Below are 20,332 nucleotides of genomic sequence, written 5' to 3' on the forward strand. Positions count from 1 at the left end.
ACGGCAGGGTTCGGAAGGGAAGGAGTGCCATGTTGCGTTTGGAGAGCCCCTGATGTGCCTAAACAGTGGAAACCACCCACAAGTGACACCATTTTGGAAACTAAACCCCTCAGGGAACTTATCTAGATGTGTGGTGAGCACCTTGAACCCCCAGGAGCTTCACAGAAGTTTATAACATTGAGCCGTAAAAAATTTTTTTTCACATTTTTCCCACAAAAATGTTTTTCAACCCCCAATTTTGCATTTTCATAAGGGTAACAGGAGAAATTGCACCATGCAGTTTGTTGTGCAATTTCTCCTGAGTTAGCAGATACCCCATATGTGGAGAAAAACCACTGCTTGGGCATACAGCAGGGTTCGGAAGGGAAGGAGCACCATTTGACTTTTTGAATGTAAAATTTGCTTGAATAATTAGTGGCTGTGCCCTTGATATGCCTAAACAGTGGAAACTCCTCACAAGTGACACCATTTTGGAAACTAGACCCCTCAGGGAACTTATCTAGATGTGTGATGAGCACCCTGAACCCCCAAGTCCTTTACAGAAGTTTATAACATGGAGCCGTGAAAATAAAAAAAATCAAACATTTTCCACAAAAATGATGTTTTAGCCCCATTTTTTTATTTTCACAAGGGTAAGAGGAGAAAATGGACCCCAAAAACTTTTTTGCAATTTCTCCTGAATACGCCAATACCCCATATGTGGGGAAAATACAGTGTTTGGGCGCACGGCAGAGTTCAGAAGGGAAGGAGCACTGTGTAACTTTTTGAATGCAAAATTGGAATCGAGAGCGGATATCATGTCTCGATTGGGGAGCCCCTGATATGCCTAAATAGTGGAAACCACCCACCAGTGACCTCGTTTTGGAAACTACACCCCTCAAGGATTTTATCAAGGGGTATAGTGAACATTTTGAACCCAGAGGTACGACACAGAATTTGATAACATTAGGTCATCATACTGAATAAGTTGTCATTAGTCTTGAGCGCTAGTGCTTGCTACTTGAGTTTGCATCGGGTATTCAGGTATGCACCATGTATCACGGGTGCTCGAGTGACATGCTAAAGTCCCCGCCCGCATGTTTCACGGTTATTAGACACCCCCCAAAAAACATGCAGGGATCGCTCGTGCATGGCAGGCAATCCCCGCGAGGTTTTTTTTGGCCGCGAAGCATATGGGGCAAAGACTTGAGCATGTCACTTGAGCACCCACGATACTCAAAGCATACCCGAGCACCCGATGCAAACTCAAGTAGCGAGCACTTGCGCTCAGCACTAGTTGCCATATCGTCATCCTTTTTTTTTTTTTTTTTACTTTTAAACAAAAATCCCAACCCTAACCCTAGCCCAACCCTAACCCCAACCCTAACCCTAGCCCAACCCTAACCCTAACCCTAGCCCAACTCTAACCCCAACCCTAACCCTAGCCCAACCCTAAACCTAACCCAACCCTAACAATAACCCTAGCCCAACCCTAGCACAACCCCAACCCTAACCCTAGCACAACCCTAACCCCAACCCCAACCCTAACCCTAGCACAACCCTAACGCTAACCCGAGAGTTTATTTTTTACGCCGTTCCTTGTGCGGTATACACTACCGTTCAAAAGTTTGGGGTCATTTAGAAATGTCATTATTTTTGAAAGACAAGCACATTTTTTTTCAATGAAGCTAACATTAAATGAATCAGAAATACACTCTATACATTGTTAATGTGGTAAATGATTATTCTAGCTGCAAAAGTCTTGTTTTTATTGCAACATCTGCATAGGTGTAGAGGCCCATTTCCAACAACCACCACTCCATTGTTTTAATGGTACATTGTGTTTGCTAACTGTGTAAGAAAACTAATAGATGTTTGGAAAACCCTTGAAAACCCTTGCACAAATATGTTAGCCCAGCTGAAAACTGTTTGGCTGATTTGAGAAGCTATAAAATTGACCTTCCTCTGAGCTAGTTGAGAATCTGCAGCATTACATTTGTTTGTTCTATGAAACCCTCAAAATCGTCAGAAAAAGAGAACTTTCATGTGAAGCTCGACAGTCTATTCTTGTTCTTAGAAATGTATGCTATTCCATGAGAGAAATTGCCAAGAAACTGAAGATTTCCTACAACGGTGTGTACTACTCCCTTCAGAGGAGAGCACAAACAGGCTCTAACCAGAGTAGAAAGAGAAGTGGGAGGCCACGCTGCGCAACTGAACAACAAGACAAGTACATTAGAGTCTCTAGTTTGAGAAATCTACTCCTCACAGCTCCTCAACTGGCAGCTTCATCAAATAGTACACCCAAAACGCCAATGTCAACGTCTACATTGAAGAGGCGACTCCGGGATGCTGGCCTTCAGGGCAAAGTGGCAAAGAAAAAGCCATATCTGAGACTGGCTAATAAAAGGAAAAGCTTAATATGGGCAAAAGAACACAGACATTGGACAGAGGAAGATTGGAAAAAAGTTTTATGGACAGATGAATTAAAGTTTGAGGTGTTTGGATCACACAGAAGAATATTTGTGAGACGCAGAACAACTGAAAAGATGCTGGAAGAATGTCTGACGCCATCTGTCAAGCATGGTGGAGGTAATGTGATGGTCTGGGGTTGCTTTGGTGCTGGTAAAGTGGGAGATTTGCACAAAGTAAATGGGATTTTGAATAAGGAAGGCTATCACTCCATTTTGCAACGCCATGCCATACCCTGTGGACAGCGCTTGATTGGAGCCAATTTCATCCTACAACAGGACAATGACCCAAAGCACACCTCCAAATTATGCATGAACTATTTAGGGAAGAAGCAGGCAGCTGGTATTCTATCTGTAATGGAGCGGCCAGCGCAGTCACCAGATCTCAACCCCATTGAGCTGTTGTGGGAGCAGCTTGACCGTATGGTATGCAAAAAGTGCCCATCAAGCCAATCCAACTTGTGGGTGGGGCTTCAGGAAGCATGGGGTGAAATTTCTCAAGATTACCTCAGCAAATTAACAGCTAGAATGCCAAAGATCTGCAATGCTGGAATTGCTGCAAAGGGAGCATTCTGTGACGAAAGCAGAGTTTGAAGGAGAAAATTAATCTTTCAAATAAAAATCATTATTTCTAGCCTTATCAATGTCTGGATTATATTTTCTTTTCATTTTGCAACTCATTTGATAAATAAAAGTATGAGTTTTCATGGAAAACACAAAATTGTCTGGGTGACCCAAACTTTTGAACGGTAGTGTAAGTGATTAGACGACTTTATTCTTTGGGTCGGTGTGATTACAGTGCTACCAGAATCATATCGGGTTTTTATGATTGACAGCTGTCACACACTAAAAGACGCATTTTTTTTGCAAAATCTAGTTTTTGCATCGCCATATTTTTAGAGCTATAATTTTTCCATATTTTGGCTGACAAAGTCATGTGATGGCTTGTTTTTTGCGGGATGAGTTGACGTTGTTATTGGTGCCATTTTCAGGCACGTGACATTTTTTGATTGCTTTCTATTCCGATTTTTGGGAGGCAGAATAAACAAAAAACAACAATTCAGGAATTGGTTTTTTTTAAATTTTTTTATTCTGTTCCGCGTGTGGTAAAATTGATAAGGCAGCTTTATTCTTCGGGTCAGTATGTTTACAGCGGTACCACATTTATATTGTTTCTCTATGTTTTGGCGCTTTTACATAACAAAAGCAATTTTATAGAAAAAATTCGTTTTTTGCATTGCTTTATTCTGAGAGCTATAACTTTTTTATTTTTCGGCTGATGGAGCTGTATGGCAGCTTGTTTTTTGCGGGACAAGATGAAATTTTCAGCGGTACCATTTTTATTTATATTCGTCTTTTTAATCGTGTGTTATTCCATTTTTTGTTTGGCAGTATGATGATAAAGCATTGTTTTTTCCTTAGTTTTTTTTTTTTTTTACCGTGTTCACTGAAGGGGTTAACTAGTGGGACAGTTTTATAGGTCAGGTTGTTCCGGACGCGGCGATACCAAATATGTGTACTTTTATTGTTTTTTTTTTTTCATAATAATATTTATTGATGGGTACATTATATTTTTATTTTTGGTGGATTATTTCTTATTTTTTTATATTTTTACAATTTTTTTTTTTCACTTTCTGAGAGTTTTTTTTACTTTTATACTTTGTCCCGCTATGGGACTTTCACTTTTTTTATTCTTATCGCCTGCATAGCATAGGGATGAAGCACCATCCCTGTGCCATACAGGCTGTCAGCGCTGCAGATGCAGAAGATACTTTGGTCATGCACTGCGCATGATCAAAATATCTTCCTGCTGTCTGGTGACCCGGATGTTGTCATGATGGCAACATCCGGGAAGCCGCAGCAGACAGCGCTGGAGGCCGGAAGAGGAGGTGAGTATTGCGATCACCTCCCCCTGCAACCGCAATGCTGCGATCGACTTCGATCGCAGCATTGCGAGAGTTAATGTGCCAGGAGCGGTGTGGGACTGCTCCCTGCACATAGTACTGGGTGTCAGCTGTTACAATCAGCTGACACCCGGCGGCGATTGTGCCTGCACAGCCTGTGTGCGGGCGCGATCGCAAAGACGTACTAATACGTATCAGGCTCTCAAAGCCCAGGGCGCAGATACATATTAGTACGTCTTGGGGTTTAAAGGCGTTAAAAGAATTTGTTGCTAACTATAAGGTCATAGAATCATGACTATGCCTGGACAACATACAGCTGCAGTCCAACGCAACCCTCACTGCAAATTAAGTTTATTAGCAAAATGTACAAACTTTATGCTGTTTGCAAAAAACAAATGGAACAAGAACAAAGTAAATTTCTCAACACAACTAACATAACAAGTGGTTTCTCCAAATTGAGTTTCAGTTTTACAGAATTTAGCACTTAGTAGTGTGTCTTTAGCTGTTATAACCTGTTGCAAATGTGATGTATAACCCGACACCAGCTTCTGGCACCAATCGTGAGGAATTTTGACCCATTCCACATGGGCACTATCCTCCAGGTCACTAATTTTTTGGGGTTGTCAAGAGATTGGTCCAAAAAGTGAAGAGAAGAGATCATTGCCTTGCACCAACAAGGAAAGGGACACAAAAAGACACCAGGGAATTGGATGTTCCTAGAGATGCAGTTCAAAGATAAATGAGCTCTGTCAACATTACCTGGACATGGTAGAAAGAGGAAGCTGTCATCGGTGGCCACCAAATTCTTGAGAAGGCCGGTGATCAAAACCCTTTGAGTGACTGCAAAAGACCTGCAGCGAGAATTGACTAGTTGGAATTTTTTATTCTTTTCCTCTAATTGAACTTGTGTGTATATATATATATATATATATATATATAAACATTTATATTTATATTCAGCCTACCCTCATATGCATGGGGGAGATCAGTATTTGTTCTGTGTTAAAGTTTATGAAAGTTACTATAGCAGTTCACATTTTCTACATGTTTACTTTATGTCCTTATTACAAATGCGTGCGTGGCTTATACCCCATAACTCCAGCATTGACCTTATTGTAGCCTGAATATAAATGCCTTCTCTTTCCTATAATTCACCTGCTTTTTTGTAACTGGTTCCTGAAAGAAGCGAATGAATACCATTTCACTTTTCCCATTTTTTTTTACATCTGACCCAAACCAGAGGGTTTCTCTCCGCTATGACAGTCTTTTGCCGAATTTGCTGAATATTTATCTTTGGCTACCCACTTTTAGACCACATTCAAGCCTTATTCTTATGACGTTAAGAAAGCATTTGCATAGACTTTTAATCTAATTTGAGATACAAGTTCACATTTCCCATGCGGGCAGCATCTCATGTATATTGCTTTTGTATAATTTGCTTAGGAATTACTATACAGTACTTGTAAGTATTAAAGTTGGCACTAGAGGGCAGCACAGGACTGTGTAATCCTATACCATTACTGCGGTTTGGCTATCATTGGCGTAATGGACAATCATACACAGGAGACCTGACGAGCGGTGGGCCAGTCTATGAAAGTGGAGCTGTTTGTACCAACATGGAGCCCACCTGTAGAGGAATACAGTACATGCTCCCAAAAAAGAACAGTACTTCACCTTATGATGTCCTTTTTGGTATTTGTTCTAGCTAACTACTTTTTATGATAAAACTAATAAATGAGGTATTGAAAGTCATTATTACCATAACACATGTGATGCTGTAAGTGCCACAGAAGAGTGTGGGTGTCCATAAGGAGCCATAAGTGGGGCCATGCGTCCTTAATGTCCCTTTTACATGGGCCAATCATAGGATCAAGCAAACATGGGAGCAATTAGATAAAGAACAAGCAAACAGCAGACTGTATCTTTTATATGGGCATAAAAATTATTGTATCTCAGCAGCACATCCCTTTATATAAACAGAGGACGTGCTGCCGACAATATGCAAACAGTATGGGAACAATTGTTTGTGTCGACCCATGTAAAAGGGCGTTTAGAGAGAACTTCCAATTTTTCTTATTTTATTCCCAATGCCCCCTGATTAAGCGTCTTTTTTTTAATTCACTGTCCGGTTCCAGAGATATGGCCCTCTTTATTTATCGCAAACTTTTATAGTCTTTACTAAGAGGGCGTGGCTCACAGGGGATGCAAAGCAGCCTAAAACACACCCCCAGAAAATCCTGTGAACCACGCCCCCTTGGTAAAGCCTTTAAAGATTAGCACTGAATAAAAAGGCCAACATCTCTGGAACTGTATGGCGGATTTACAAAAAAAGAAATTAGGAATACAGAGGAAAGCAGTGAGATTAAAATAAGAGCAGCACCTGGCGACTTTTGATTTGGTGAAAGATTCCCTTTAAGCAAGTGGCATTATACTTGTTATATTGTTGATAGGCACATGTTATGGCTTATATAAAAGTACAGTAGCTTGAGAAGAGGGTAAGGGGTAAAGTTTGTGTTGAGGATAGGAAGGGAGTCTGGAAGGGTTTGGAATAGAGATGAGCGTGTTTTTAGTAATGAGTTCATATTACTGACAGTATGAATTTCTCCTGCAATGACTTAGTCCGGCCATTAGGGGTCAGCAAGAAACAAGTAAAGAAAAAGCCCGGGGATCTGTAAAAAGCCCGGGAAACACAGAACCAAGAAGTCCTCCGAGGAGACGGCACGGGTCTGATGCCCAGGGGGACGTTTGGGAGCTTGTACAGACTGCAACCAGACGGTGTGTCCAAGAAGAAGCTGTGCCTTGTGAGTAACTGAGATATGTGACCGGTCACCAACTGTGTAGTCAGTTAGGGAAAGCTAGTTAGTGATTCCAGTAGTGCTGAGAACTGCCTGGTGTATATCACTACTGATGGACTGATCATGCTTTATCCAGAGATTGTGAAGGATCTGGTATACTAAGACTCTGTGTATGTGGATACTGCAAAGGAGCCCTGTTGTGAACTACACTTTGAGATTGAGATTGATTCTAATTCCTGCTTACACCTGGATGTGCTGGAGAGCTTGGTGAGAAGGAGAAGCAGATCAAACCCTGTGGCCAGAGATTAGGGTCTAATAAAAGGTTTAGTTTGTTAACTATTTGTATATGTATTAAGTCTGAGAGATTTCTCTTTGCTCTTGTAAGAAAAGAAACTGTACACTGTATAGGTAACGCGTTGGCTAAATATATGTATGAGTGTTCTCTAAGGGGAAAACAAGGGTACCCAGATCCCATTGTATTAGTGTGGGAAGGGAGGTGTAAGGTTATATTCCTGGGAGGACCACGTGCCACGTCCGCGGTAGGCCCTGTACTGAATAAGGGTGGGAACGGCATAGCCCAGGGTTAGTTTGGCTCATTCCCGCGACATTGGCACTTGGGCTCTCTCGGGCTGCATAACTTGTATTTTGTGTTAGTGGCTGTTGTGGCCCATATTTTGTAGAATCGTTTAACCCTGTCATTTGTGTGACCAGTATAAAGAAAGTTATTTGCCACTATTCGAGGTCGGAGTCATTCATAGCAGCGCCGTATCCCTCATACACATTCGACCGGCGTTCCGGTCGTTACAAGTGGATGTGACAAAATTCGAATTCAGCAAATCACATGGATTTTACAATAAAATTTGATTTGCAGTGAAGTTATTATCCGCAAATTGTATGTTCCCTATAATGCTACGGGGACTCTCTATTTTTGTGGCGCAAAAGCTTTGATGAATCCACCCCATTATCTTTACTGTAAAGGGATTAGCCACTACCTCAAACCATTATCCAAACCTACACTGAATGGCATTTTGATTATACCCCCCATCCACCTCCAGATACTTTTTCCAGTTCTCTGGCTGCTCTTATGGTCTTTTTAGGCTACCTCCCCAGGCTACAAACAAGCACCAAATCCCAAGAATCCTTGCCCTGGCTTACTAGCCAGCAGTGATCAAAGAGCACTCACATGGTAACCGGTCTTCTTCTTTCCATGCTGAAGCTCAATATTGCCCCTGTAGCACTATTTCAATGCAATCTTCTTTGGAGGAGAGTGCTGCAGACAAGTCACCAACCATGGCATCATATGCAGATATCAGGCCCAGCTTGCCAGCATAGGAGAGACCTGACAGTGCCGCTGTGGAGTGAGCATGTGTGCCACAGGAACAGTGTGTCTGCAGCACTCATGCTCAGAGTCAGTGGAGTAAGTGACATCTGGAACCAGGAGCAACATCCACCCACAGACAGTAAAAGCACATGTTTGTGACATCCAGTCAAAATCCGCAGCCTGTAAAATGGGGGAATCTAATGTAACATCAGAGGATTCTCGTCCTGAAAGTCATGATTCCAAGATCGCAAAATCGTAATCTGAAGTCACAGCAAGATTCGGGACTGAAAAGTAATTGCAAAAGTGTGCAACGGAGGCAGTTATTTCACTTGGAATCATCCTTAGGGCTCGTGCACATGACCGAATATATCGGACGAGTGCTATCTGTGGATTTCACGGGTAGCGCTTGTACCTATATTATTCTATGGGGCTGTGCACATGTCCAAATTCTTTCCTTGGACCAAGTGGCCCAAGGAAAAAAAATCGGTGACATGTCTGATTTTGATCCAAGTGTTGGATCCAAATCTGCAATACAAGACTATAGGTCAGTCAAAAAAATCGGACCGCACTCGGATGACATTGCGGACTGACAGAATGGAGAAGGAATAGAAACCTTTCATTTTTTTTCTCCACCTCCGAGAAATACTGATCCGGCTTTGATAAACTCTGATCAGAAAAATTGGACCATTATTCTTGGATGCAGAGAACATGGTCATGTGCAGCTACCCTTAAAGGGCACATAGAAAGTGCTGGAAGTCCCCATTAACAAATATAACATGATGTTATGGCCCTTACTAATATTTAATTATTACAGGTTCTTCTGCACTTGTTAGTGCCAGGTGAAAACACGGACTGAAGAGGTGTCCTGTGAAAGAACGATATATGGGCCCTTTGCAGCCTGTTATAATGAACAATTCCACCTAGTCTGAATGTGGATGTGGCCCCCTAACCTCTTGAGCCCCTGTGTGGCTGCACAGGCTATGCCAATGGTATGTCCACCCCTGGATAGCGCATCATTCCAGCCCTCCTGCTCTCATAATGTAGGTGCGTATGACAAGACCTGTCCATCAGCCTCCGCTCTCATGTGCAGCATTTTTCAACTAGAGTCTAAGGGTTTTTATAGGGTTTTCTCCATCTCATCCCTTTATGACCCAAGTGGGAATAACCTTAGGTACCGACCACCAGAGGTGGGCAGCCGAGTGCAGGCAGCTATGTTGCGCTATTTTTGTGACTTCCATAGACGTTAATGGTAATGGCATAGGACAGCGAGCTACACTGTATCTGTATCAAAACCTAGAAGAAGGACCAGCACATCTGTTAGTATATGTGTAATGTGTAGGTGCACATACACACTGTGGCTGTTAACCTAGAATAAAAACAATGTGTAGAAACACACCAGTAAGTAAATAAATTGTAACACGTAAAAAACATAGGGTACCTAATTAACATTTTTTGGATTGAATGTGTTACTATTTAGTCACTGCAGAGTTTCTTTTTATTCAATGTTACTTAAGTTTTTATATCTCTGAGAACCGGTGGTTGGTTAGACCCTGAGGATGATAAAGGTTGGTCCATTTTGATGGAGCAGTTGCACAAAAATTTTGCGATTTTTCCAAGCAATTTACTCCAGAATTGAAAATATGCCGCCCTTTAGAGACAGGGAGCAGTGTTCTCAGTCTGACTCATTGAGGACGCAATACAGTGTAATCTACAGAGCTCCTTTAAAGGTGTTGTCCAGGTTTTTCATGAAAGTCTGTTGCTACATTTTGATAAGTGAATTGCGCGGTCTCGCACGTCTTGTCTAAGGCTATGTGCCCACGATGCAGAAATGCTCCGGATTTTTCCTGAGCGTTTCTGAATCTCACCTGTCAGAAAAAACGCATGCGGATTGTACATGCAGATTGTACATGCGGATTGTACATGCGGATTGTACATGCGGATTGTACATGCGGATTGTACATGCATTTTTCCTGCCAGGGACATGCAGATGTGAAGCGTTCTTCACATGCATTTCCGCATGCGGGTTGACAAGCACTTTCCAAGCGATTTTAGCTTCACTTGGAAAGTGCTTGTCAACTTGGTCACACTGTATAAATCCATGCAAAAAGCATGGATTTATATAGTGTGACCCCAAAGAATGGTTAAAAATAAAAAAATAAATCTATACTTACCTTCCGATGGTCCCGCAGTCTTGCTTCACCGTCCCGGCTGCTGGCACATCGCGGTACACTGAAGGACCTGCCGATGTCAGCGTCGCGTGACCCGTCACATGACTATGACATCAGCGCAGGTCCTTCAGTCCATCGCGATCTGCTAGCATGCGAGGAGGAGCACACCGGGGGCCGCCAGAAGGTAAGTATATATTTATTTTTTATTTTATTCTTTTTTTTTTACAGTTTCTATGGTACTCGGGTCCTGAGGAGAGTCTCCTCTCCTCTAGACCTGGGTACCATCCGCACATTGAAACGCTTGGATTCCGCATCTACATATACAGTGATTCAATGCAAGTCAATGGCAGCGAAAACGCAGCGCTTCCGCAAAATAATTGGTAGTGCTGCGTTTTTTTCCGCAATGATAATCCGCAGCGGAAATTTCCGCAGCATGTGCACAGCACATGCGGATTATCATTGGGGAACATGGCAGGCCTTCTACCATGCAGTTTTTAAGCGTTTCTGCAGCGTTATTGCCGCTGCGGAAACGCTTAAAAAACGCATCGTGGGCACACAGCCTAAATGTGGCCAGGAGTATGCATATCGCATACTGGCAGCCACATGACCACTTGGTTTCACCACCACCAGAGGATCCACACAGCACATGCTTGATTTATTTGACTGTGTCTACATGTCCTATCTCCTGACACAATGTACAAACATACAGGATATTCGGCTTCATGGTCTTATAGCTGTATATGATTCAATATACTGATATCAGATAATGACATCACACCTTTATCAGTGTTTTCCAATCTCCAGTCCCCACAGCCTCCAACACATCATGTTTTCAGGATTACTAATTATTGCACAGGTGAGAGAACCTGTGGCAGTTTCTGATGGCTTGATAATGATTCCATCACCTGTGCAATACTAAGAATACTAAGGAAATCCTGAAAACATGCTGTGCTGAGGGCCGCCATGAGGACTGGAGTTTGGGAAACACTGGCTTCTATGGTCAACTTTCCCTAAATGCCAGTGATTTTACGCACAGACAGGGGTCATGGTCATGGTTGCGACTGGCCCCGTGTGGGACAGATGCCCACCGATGCCAGCGCTTTTTTCAGCTCGATGTGCATCCGATGATGCACATTCAGTTGAAGTACGTTGCATAACAGGGACCAGCTGGCTCCTTGCACCAGGGCTGTGAAGTCGGAGTCTGAATTGTGTAGTCGGAGTCCATTTTGGTGGTGTCTGAGTCGGTATAAAATGGACAGACTCTGACTCCTAAAATATATAATAAATTGGGTTCAGTAGAACAATGCAGGATGCGCTGTAAATTTTTTATTAAGAATTTGGGAAAATTATGAAATGTCCTATAACTGTCTGTTCTATTTGTGACCTAATGATCTAGGCTTTTAGTTGAGATGAATCTGTGCTGCACTTTATGTACATGTGTCGCGCCCCCGGGGGGCCTTACTGTTTGGGGACAGTATATATATATATATATATCACGGTGGCTGGCCCAGGGCGGACAGTGCACAAAAGGGGGTAGCGATTATTAATAAAGTTCAGAGAAATTCGTGATGCCACCTGTGGCGTCTGGTGAAGGTCACCAGCGCTGCAGCAGTCCTCTGAGGCAGGTGACAAGGCAGCTAAAGATGGTACAGCTCCCCACAGGTGGAGCGGGCCTCAGGGCAGTGCAGATAGATAGATGATGGAATGGTGTGCTGGGCATTGTAGTGCGGGTAGAGAACGCAGCAGGAGTAACGGACAGAGACAGGGGGTTTTGCTTCATTACCTTTACTGGTACAGCTGGTAGATACGGTCCAGGGTACTCTAGGTGAAGGGCGCACTTTTGGACTTCTCCCCAGGGAGCGGGTATAAGGCCTCCTGATCCGTGTCTGCCTCTGTGTAAGCTCCTGGCCAGCCTGCAACTGTGCCTAGCTTATGTGTCTTGCTTTTTCTACTCCACCTGTTGCTCTGAAGTAGGACCTCCGGTTGGTAACCACTTTCCCTGGACGTCGGGGCCTTCGTGGTTCCTGGTCCTGTATGTGTCTAGCTTCAGGTTTGCCAGGGACTTGTAGTCCTCCTGGGATTCCGGTCATCCCTACTGGGTGTAAAGGGTCCCTGTAGGCTCGGACCCGGTGTCCGGTATATATACTGGGGTGAGCCTGGTATGCTCCTCTGCCCCCTTTATCACTCCTTTCTTCCACTCGCTTTCGGCCACGCTCGGGGCCCTCACTAGGCTTCAGTGCTGCTGGAGGACAAGCTTGCCTCACACTGCATCCTACGTGCTGCTCTCACTCTGTCTGAGCACACTGTAGCTCTAACTAGAAACTGAGCTGCCTGTCTCCACCTTCCCTTTATATATCCCTAACAGGGCTCACTCTGCTGCTTTGAGGTGGAAGGTGGAGGTGTTTGCATGTAGCGAGGGCCTCTTGTGGAGAAATCCGTCCATGCACCCTTCTGGGTTCTGTGGCACCATGCGCAGCAGGGCGCCACACATGCTCAGTAGGGAGGCAGTGCTGTGGAGTCGGAGTAGTGGAGTCAGGGTCGAGAGTCAAGGAAATTGAGGAGTCGGAGGTTTGGCTTACCGACTCCACAGCCCTGCCCTCCACTGCAATACATGCTGCCGCCCAATCTAAGGCCGGTAGCTGACGTCGACATGCCTGTAATGAGCGGTGCATGGCAGTGATGTCATACATTCTACATCTGGGCAAGAAAAACAAACATTAAATTTACAGAATGGGAGGAATAGAACTGAGCAACAGCACATGTGAAAAAGCCTTGGGTAAACTAATAGATTACAGACTGAGCATCTGAGTCAACAGTATGATGAAGCAGAAAATAAGGTAAGCACAATTCTGGGGTGTATTAAGAGAAGCATAGAGTCTAGATCACGTGAAGTAATTATCCTCCTCTACTCCTCCTTGGTCAGACCTCATTTGGAATACTGTCCAGTTCTGGGCAGCACAGTTTTAAAAAGATATCGAAGATGAAGAAGAAGAGCTACCAGGATGGTGAGCGGACTGCAAACTATGTCCTACGAGGAACTGTTAAAGGATCTGGGAATGTTCAGCTTGCAAAAAAGAAGGCGACTTAATAGCTGTCTACAAATATCTGAAGGGCTGTCACACTGTAGAGGGATCATTCTTATTCTGATTTGCACATGAAAACATGAGAAGCAATGGGATGAAACTGAAAAGGAGAAGATACAGATTAGATATTAGAAAACACTTTCTGATCATCAATGAGTAGAACTGGCAGCCATGAGAAGTGGTGAGTTCTTCAATGAAAGTCTTCAGAGGCTGGACAGGCATCTGTCTGAGATGGTTTAGTGACTCCTGCATTGAGCAGGGGGTTGGACATGATGACCGTGGAGGTCCCCTCCAACTCTAACATTTTATGATTCTATGGTACACCGCCTATGGCTGGCACGCTGAAATCAGCTGCAGTCTACAGAAGAAGACACCCACATTGAATGAGTGAAGTAAAGTAAGAAGAATCATTTAAGTTTTTAAAATGTGTTGGAAAGATAGGCAGAATGACATTATACCAGTAAGGGGTCCAGGATGTGGGTCATAATACCAGGATGGGGGTCATTATACCGGGAAGGGGCCCAGGATGGAGAACAATGCACCAGGAAGGGACCTAGAATGGGGGTCATTATACAAGGATGAGGGTCATTATACCAGGAAGAGGTCCAGGATGGAGAACATTACAACAGGAAAGGGCCAAGCATGGGGGTCATTATACCAGGATTGGGGTCATTATACCAGGAAGGGACCCATGATGGCGGACATTGTTTTAGAATGGGGGACATTGTTACACAAGGTGCCAGTATAGGGGACATTATTACAGTAAGGGGTCCAGGACAGAGGACATTATACCAGGAAGGGTGACAGGATGGGGGCCATTATAAGAGGAAGAGGCCCAGGACAGAGAACATAATAACAGGAAGAGGCACTGCGCTCTGTGAGGATTCAATAATCGGGAGTCACATACAATGACTGAAGATTTGTACCCTATGGACGATCAACCCCTTTAATGAATGAAGTCTAATAAAAAAAAGGCATCTGAGAACCGTCCACTTTTTTTCACAGACCCATAGACTCGCATTGCCATCAAGATCTGACATGTCTCTGCAATTTTAGTTCTACAAAAAAAATCATGGACGTTTGAACAAATCCATTCACTATGTTAAGCATGAGTGCTATCTGTGAAAACATCGATAGCACTCGTACGAAAAAAAATGAATGTCTGAATGAGCCATTAGTGATGTCACTGAACATCTCAAAGGTTTATTTTTTTTACATTTTTTTTCTTTTTTGTCAATGCTCAAAGTCAAAGTTGCTGATCACTGGGGCCTGTAGGTAGAAATCATGACTGTTGATGGCATTTTCCACATGTTTTCTTGTTGACCTATGTCAGTGATTTGAAAGCTGATTATAAGGGGTCATGAGAAGCAATTGTGTGTTCTCAAAGTAACTTTTGTGTTTCTCTCACAGCGGCTGCTGCCCTTTCAATGTAAATCCAATCTTTTTCTAAAGACTTATGGACTGAGTATATAGCCTGAGGCCATACTGACTCCTTCCACCTTACGCACACATCCCATATGGAAGGCAAGTTTCATCTGAGAAACCTAAAGCCCATGCTCACATGTATAGGAAGGTTCCTGGCTGTTTTAACAAATTGATAGCATAGTGCATACATTTTAAACCAGTACCAATAAGTTAGAGAGAAGTTAAAATTACAAACCACAGCAAAAGAGTGGTGAGGAATTAAGGTCCATAGAGCAAAAACCGGGGTTCATTGAACATCAGTGAGGGGTCGCTATGTGAGGAGCTCCTGCATTAACCATTCCTGTAAAGTTACTTGGTTTATTCAAGAAAGGAAGAATGTGAGCTCGTTAGTAGAGGTAAAAGATGGAGTCCAGAGAGTAATACTGAGAACTACATGTGTGTGGATGGGAATAAGAGTGGAGGGAAATGGGGACAATGCATTATAAATAAGAACATTAGGGATTGGTGTGGGTGGGGTGCATTATAAAAAGACTGCCTTGGACTTGTTCCTCCCAAGTCCCTTAGAGTGCACTGTACATTCTGTTACTGATCTGGCATCTATATTTTTTTGAGGGCCTGTATTCTATATTTTGTACTTCGTTTACACTTGGCTATAATTTTTAGGGCATCAGGCTTATGTAGGGAGTCTGGTCTGGGGTCCATATTTATTTAGGGAGTCTGGTCTGAGGGCTGCATTTTTTAGGCCGCCTGGTTTGGGATCTGTACTTTTTAAGATGTCTAGTATGGTGTCTGTATTTGTTTAGGGGGCTGTATTTATCTAGAGAATAAAGTTTAGGGGCACTTGTTTGGGCTTCTTATCAGTTTAAAGGGGATGTCCACTACTAGGACAACCCCTTCTTAAACTAAATGTTCTGCCTGGATAAAATAGAAACATCTATACTCACCTCCCGTGCTTACTCCGTTCCAGCGGTGTCGGCACTCGTGGTCCCGGGACTGTTATGCGTTGGAATGACATGTGGTGCCTGGTGCCCAATCAGCTCTGGCGTCACTGTCCCTACCTTTGTACGAACTGAACATGAAGAGTAAGCCAGGACTGCAGCTTACTTCTTCTTCATGTTCAGTTTGTCCGAAGGCGGGGACAGTGACGCCAGCGCTGATTGGGCACCAGGCACCACATGTCAATCCACCGCATCACAGCTCTGGGAGTGCTAGTGCCGACACTGCTGGAACGGTGCCAGTACGGGAGGTGAGTACAGGTTTCATTTTTTAATTGGGACAGAACATTTAGTTTAAGAAGGGGTTATCCTAGTAGTGAACAACCACTCATTGGGGTCTAGGCAAATATGCCTTTAGCTTTGCATCTGTATTTTTTTAGGGGTCTGTATGTGTCTGGTCTGTATACACTTTGGGTGTGGTGAAGCGGGTCTATGTAGCATTTAGAATGCAAATGCCATAGGAGCATGTCTTATACATTGAGTAGGGAATAAAGCCCTAAAATGGTCTACCATGCACTGAGCATGCCATTGCCTATTACCAGCTTTAGAATCTCTCTGATTCTCCCTTTTTAAAAACTGTCAGATATGATAACAACATGTGACAGCATTGGATGTAAATGCATGTAAATATTACACCAGTGCTCAGTTCATATACTGTACATTTCATACAAAAAGTGTCCCCATTGTAGCCATGTTCTCCTGTGTCAGTATGTAGGTGGCTGCCGACATGGCTGTACAACCAGTATTGCTGAAAGGATTCATGCTGTTTCTCTGAATAAAGCATGGGGCCCAGCGATCTACACACTGTCCCACAGCACACTGCTGCCGTGTGTCCTGCAGCATGGAGAAGAGAGGAGACTTCTTGCTCGAGGCTCCTCTCATGCACTCTGCTCACAGGATAAACAGGGAGAGGAGGGAGGCTGACTGCAGGCAAGGGAGGGGAACCAAGTAATCAGTAACAATGAAATTAGCAAAATCTTTCTATTTTTCTATATCATAAAATGACATGTACACCATGGCTGCAACCTAACATACACACTTATACAGTATATATACATATATAGTGCAACAGCACTCTGCAAACATGAATCACACTATTGCTAGTCACATAAAAATGTCAGGTATACAATGCATATTTTGCTCAAAGTATGTGAGCCCATCTGCCAGTGTCTGGTTGATCTCTTTTGGAGGGGATCCTATACTAAACAAATGGACTTCATTTTCTGTTTAAGCCTCAAATTAACTAGTGAAATTTAGGATTAAGCTATACTTTGTTTTATATATTAAAATGAATACAGAGAATTGGACCAAGGAGTCCACAGTTTAAGAGTCAGTGGCAGAGAACCAAAAAGTCAGAGATGTAGAAATTTGTTACAGGGCACCAAGATGTAAGGAATGTAAGATTTAGCAGTGGGGAACATAAAGTCAACTGTGAAAAATCTATTGGTGGGTTCAGCATCTGAAGAGTGAGCAACAGTCAGAAGCAATAGATGAAGTGCCTGCAGAGGGAAAATACACTGCTCCGTTCAGACATTGAGAGCCTGCATGATGTTTCATGGCTGCAAAGTAAGAGCCAGAAGTGCCATGCTCATGAGGCCTAGAAGTTTTAGTAAGGCCCTGAGGCTAGAAGGAGCGAGGAGTGCCTGATATGAGTTGATTCCATTGACCCATTATGGAGGAGATTTAACCTTTGAGAAGAAGACATGGCTGACTGTACAGTTGGAATGAAAAAGGCTATTTTGGTGAGTATGAGTGTGTGACAATGAGCCATCTGGTGCCTGACGGAGACCAATAACTCCTCTGCCACATAAGAGATCACTAGTACTAGGTTCCTAGCCATCAACACTCAGTACGTTTGGAGTCATGATTTTTCAATAGGTTGGAGACCATTGTTTAGGCCACGGCCCCATTATCAGTATTTGGTCAGTATTTTTTCTCAGGAGTGGGAGTCAAAAGCAGGTGAGGAACAATCAGAGAAAAGATATAATAGAAACAAGTCACCAATTCTGCATTTATCACCCACTCCTGGTTTGTCTCCCACTCCTGAGAAAAAATACTGACCAAATACTGATAGTGGGGCCATGGCCTAAACGATGGTCTGCAACCTATTTAAAAAGCATGACTCCAAACGTACTGAGTGTTGACAGCTCCTAAAAGCTGTAACGCCACATATTGGATGCCCCCACTGTAAACCCTTGCTAACCTTTCTAAAAAGAAAGGAACTAAACTAACAAGTAGATGAAAAGTGTAGGTTGAATGTGAAAAAAAAAAGAGAATTTTTACACGTGAAACCACTTGTGGCACCCATACATTACTACAATTTGTCCCCAATGATGCATTTGTAAATGTTTTTGTCTTTCTCAATGTCACGATAATTCACAAACTTAGGAAATTGCGTCTATGGCATCTTTACAGCTTGAATTATGATATTTAAATTAACGTTAACATCTTATACACAGAAATAACTTTGAACAGTCTTTATAGGGTTGAAATGCTCTCCACAATGTATAAAATATGTGTTTTGCAAATAGAACATTAAAATAAATACAATATATATATATATATGTATATATATATATATATATATATATATATATATATATATTGAACTGGACGGCTCCTTCAGATTCAGCAAGTTCCCATCCAGCGTCTTATCAGGTTATAAAAGCTTGATCAGCTTTCGTGAGGAAGCAAAATTGCAGTTGGGTCCACTGCATAGAGCCGGCAATTTGGTCCCTTTTGTGGCTGATAATTACCCAGCACTCAACAAACCCTCACTTCTCAGCACCGGCTTTTCAACTGGGTGCAATTTGCTGCTTTTTTATCTCTTGTGGCAGCAGCAGCAGCAGAATCCAGGCTCGCTCTCCCCCTCCTCCATACAATTACCTCTTCCGATTAATAAGGAGTGTGTCCGCTTGACAGAGAGGGGCTATTCTGCAGCGGACAATGTCCTCCTTACACAGAGCGGGTGGCTATTTTGGAAACGCATTAGATGCTGCTTCAGCCCTTTATACTCAGGTGGATTTATGCAATGCTCTCTGCCATTTCAAAATCCCATTTATTATTTGTATTTTAGTCCATTCCATCCCCACCTAAACTGTATGACCCTATTATTTTCCTGACTGGTAATTCAAAGCCGCAGATGATTAAGTGACTTAACCTGTCCCTTTCAGCACATTTTACTCTTACGCTGGGAGATTGATACGATTGCTGATAATAAAATCATGTATGTGCTTAAAATGATCAAGATTTTGTTATCAGCAAGTCCCGCTATCAGCGGTGGCGGCTTTAGGTGAAGTTCTCTGTTAATTCACTCCAGTGTCATTCATTCGCTCCTAGTACAGTAATTGTGGACAGGTGCTGCTAAATATGAATTATTAACCATTTCCTCTTTAAAAGTGAAAATATTTAAAAGAAATCAGTTTTGTACACTGTTATGAAAGTACTGAAATGAACGTATATGCAGTCAATAGAGTTGAACAAAAAGATTTGCAGAACCCAGATCTGGCATCCACACTCGGTGACATCCAGACTAGGGCAGTGCGAACTTCCATGCTGACACTCGAATGATGGCATCATGTGCGCCTTTTATTACTCCTGTGATGACATGATGTCTTTTCGTGACGTACGTCATGACATCTCAGAGGAATAGTAATTACAAGAAGCTCCCAGGATGGCATCACTTGAGTGTCAGAAAAACTGTAGGGGCACAAAAGTGCACAAGATCATCAGGTGATTTACCTTCCTTATACCCAAAAGGTATAAGGAAGGTAAAAGTAAGGTGCTCACTTTAGTGGGTTGGGTGCAGGCACAACTCCCATGAAAGCCTGAAGATATCAGCTGCTGCTGCCTTGTGGATGGGGGATGATCTCCTCCAGAAGAGTTGACCAATTTGGCCGATAACACGATATCCGTCTGCACTGCTGTAATGAATGAAACTGCACAACATATTGTAAGGCCCATTTTATCCTGCTACCCTTTTGAAAATTCTAAATTTGGGGCTAAATCAATATTTTGGTGGGAAAAAAGTAAAATTTTAGGTGTAGTTTTTAAAATGTTTTCATATTTAGGCGTTTTCTGTCACATAGGCAACTCAAAGTCACTTCAAAAGAGTTGTGGTCCCTATAACTATCTGGTTTAAGGGCATGAAGATTTAAAGTTTGAAAATTGGTACATTTTCAAATTTGTTGT

Source organism: Phyllobates terribilis, unplaced genomic scaffold (assembly GCF_046119375.1).
Source record: "Phyllobates terribilis strain yellow unplaced genomic scaffold, ASM4611937v1 Scaffold_3__8_contigs__length_932513732, whole genome shotgun sequence".
Lineage (NCBI taxonomy): Eukaryota > Metazoa > Chordata > Amphibia > Anura > Dendrobatidae > Phyllobates > Phyllobates terribilis.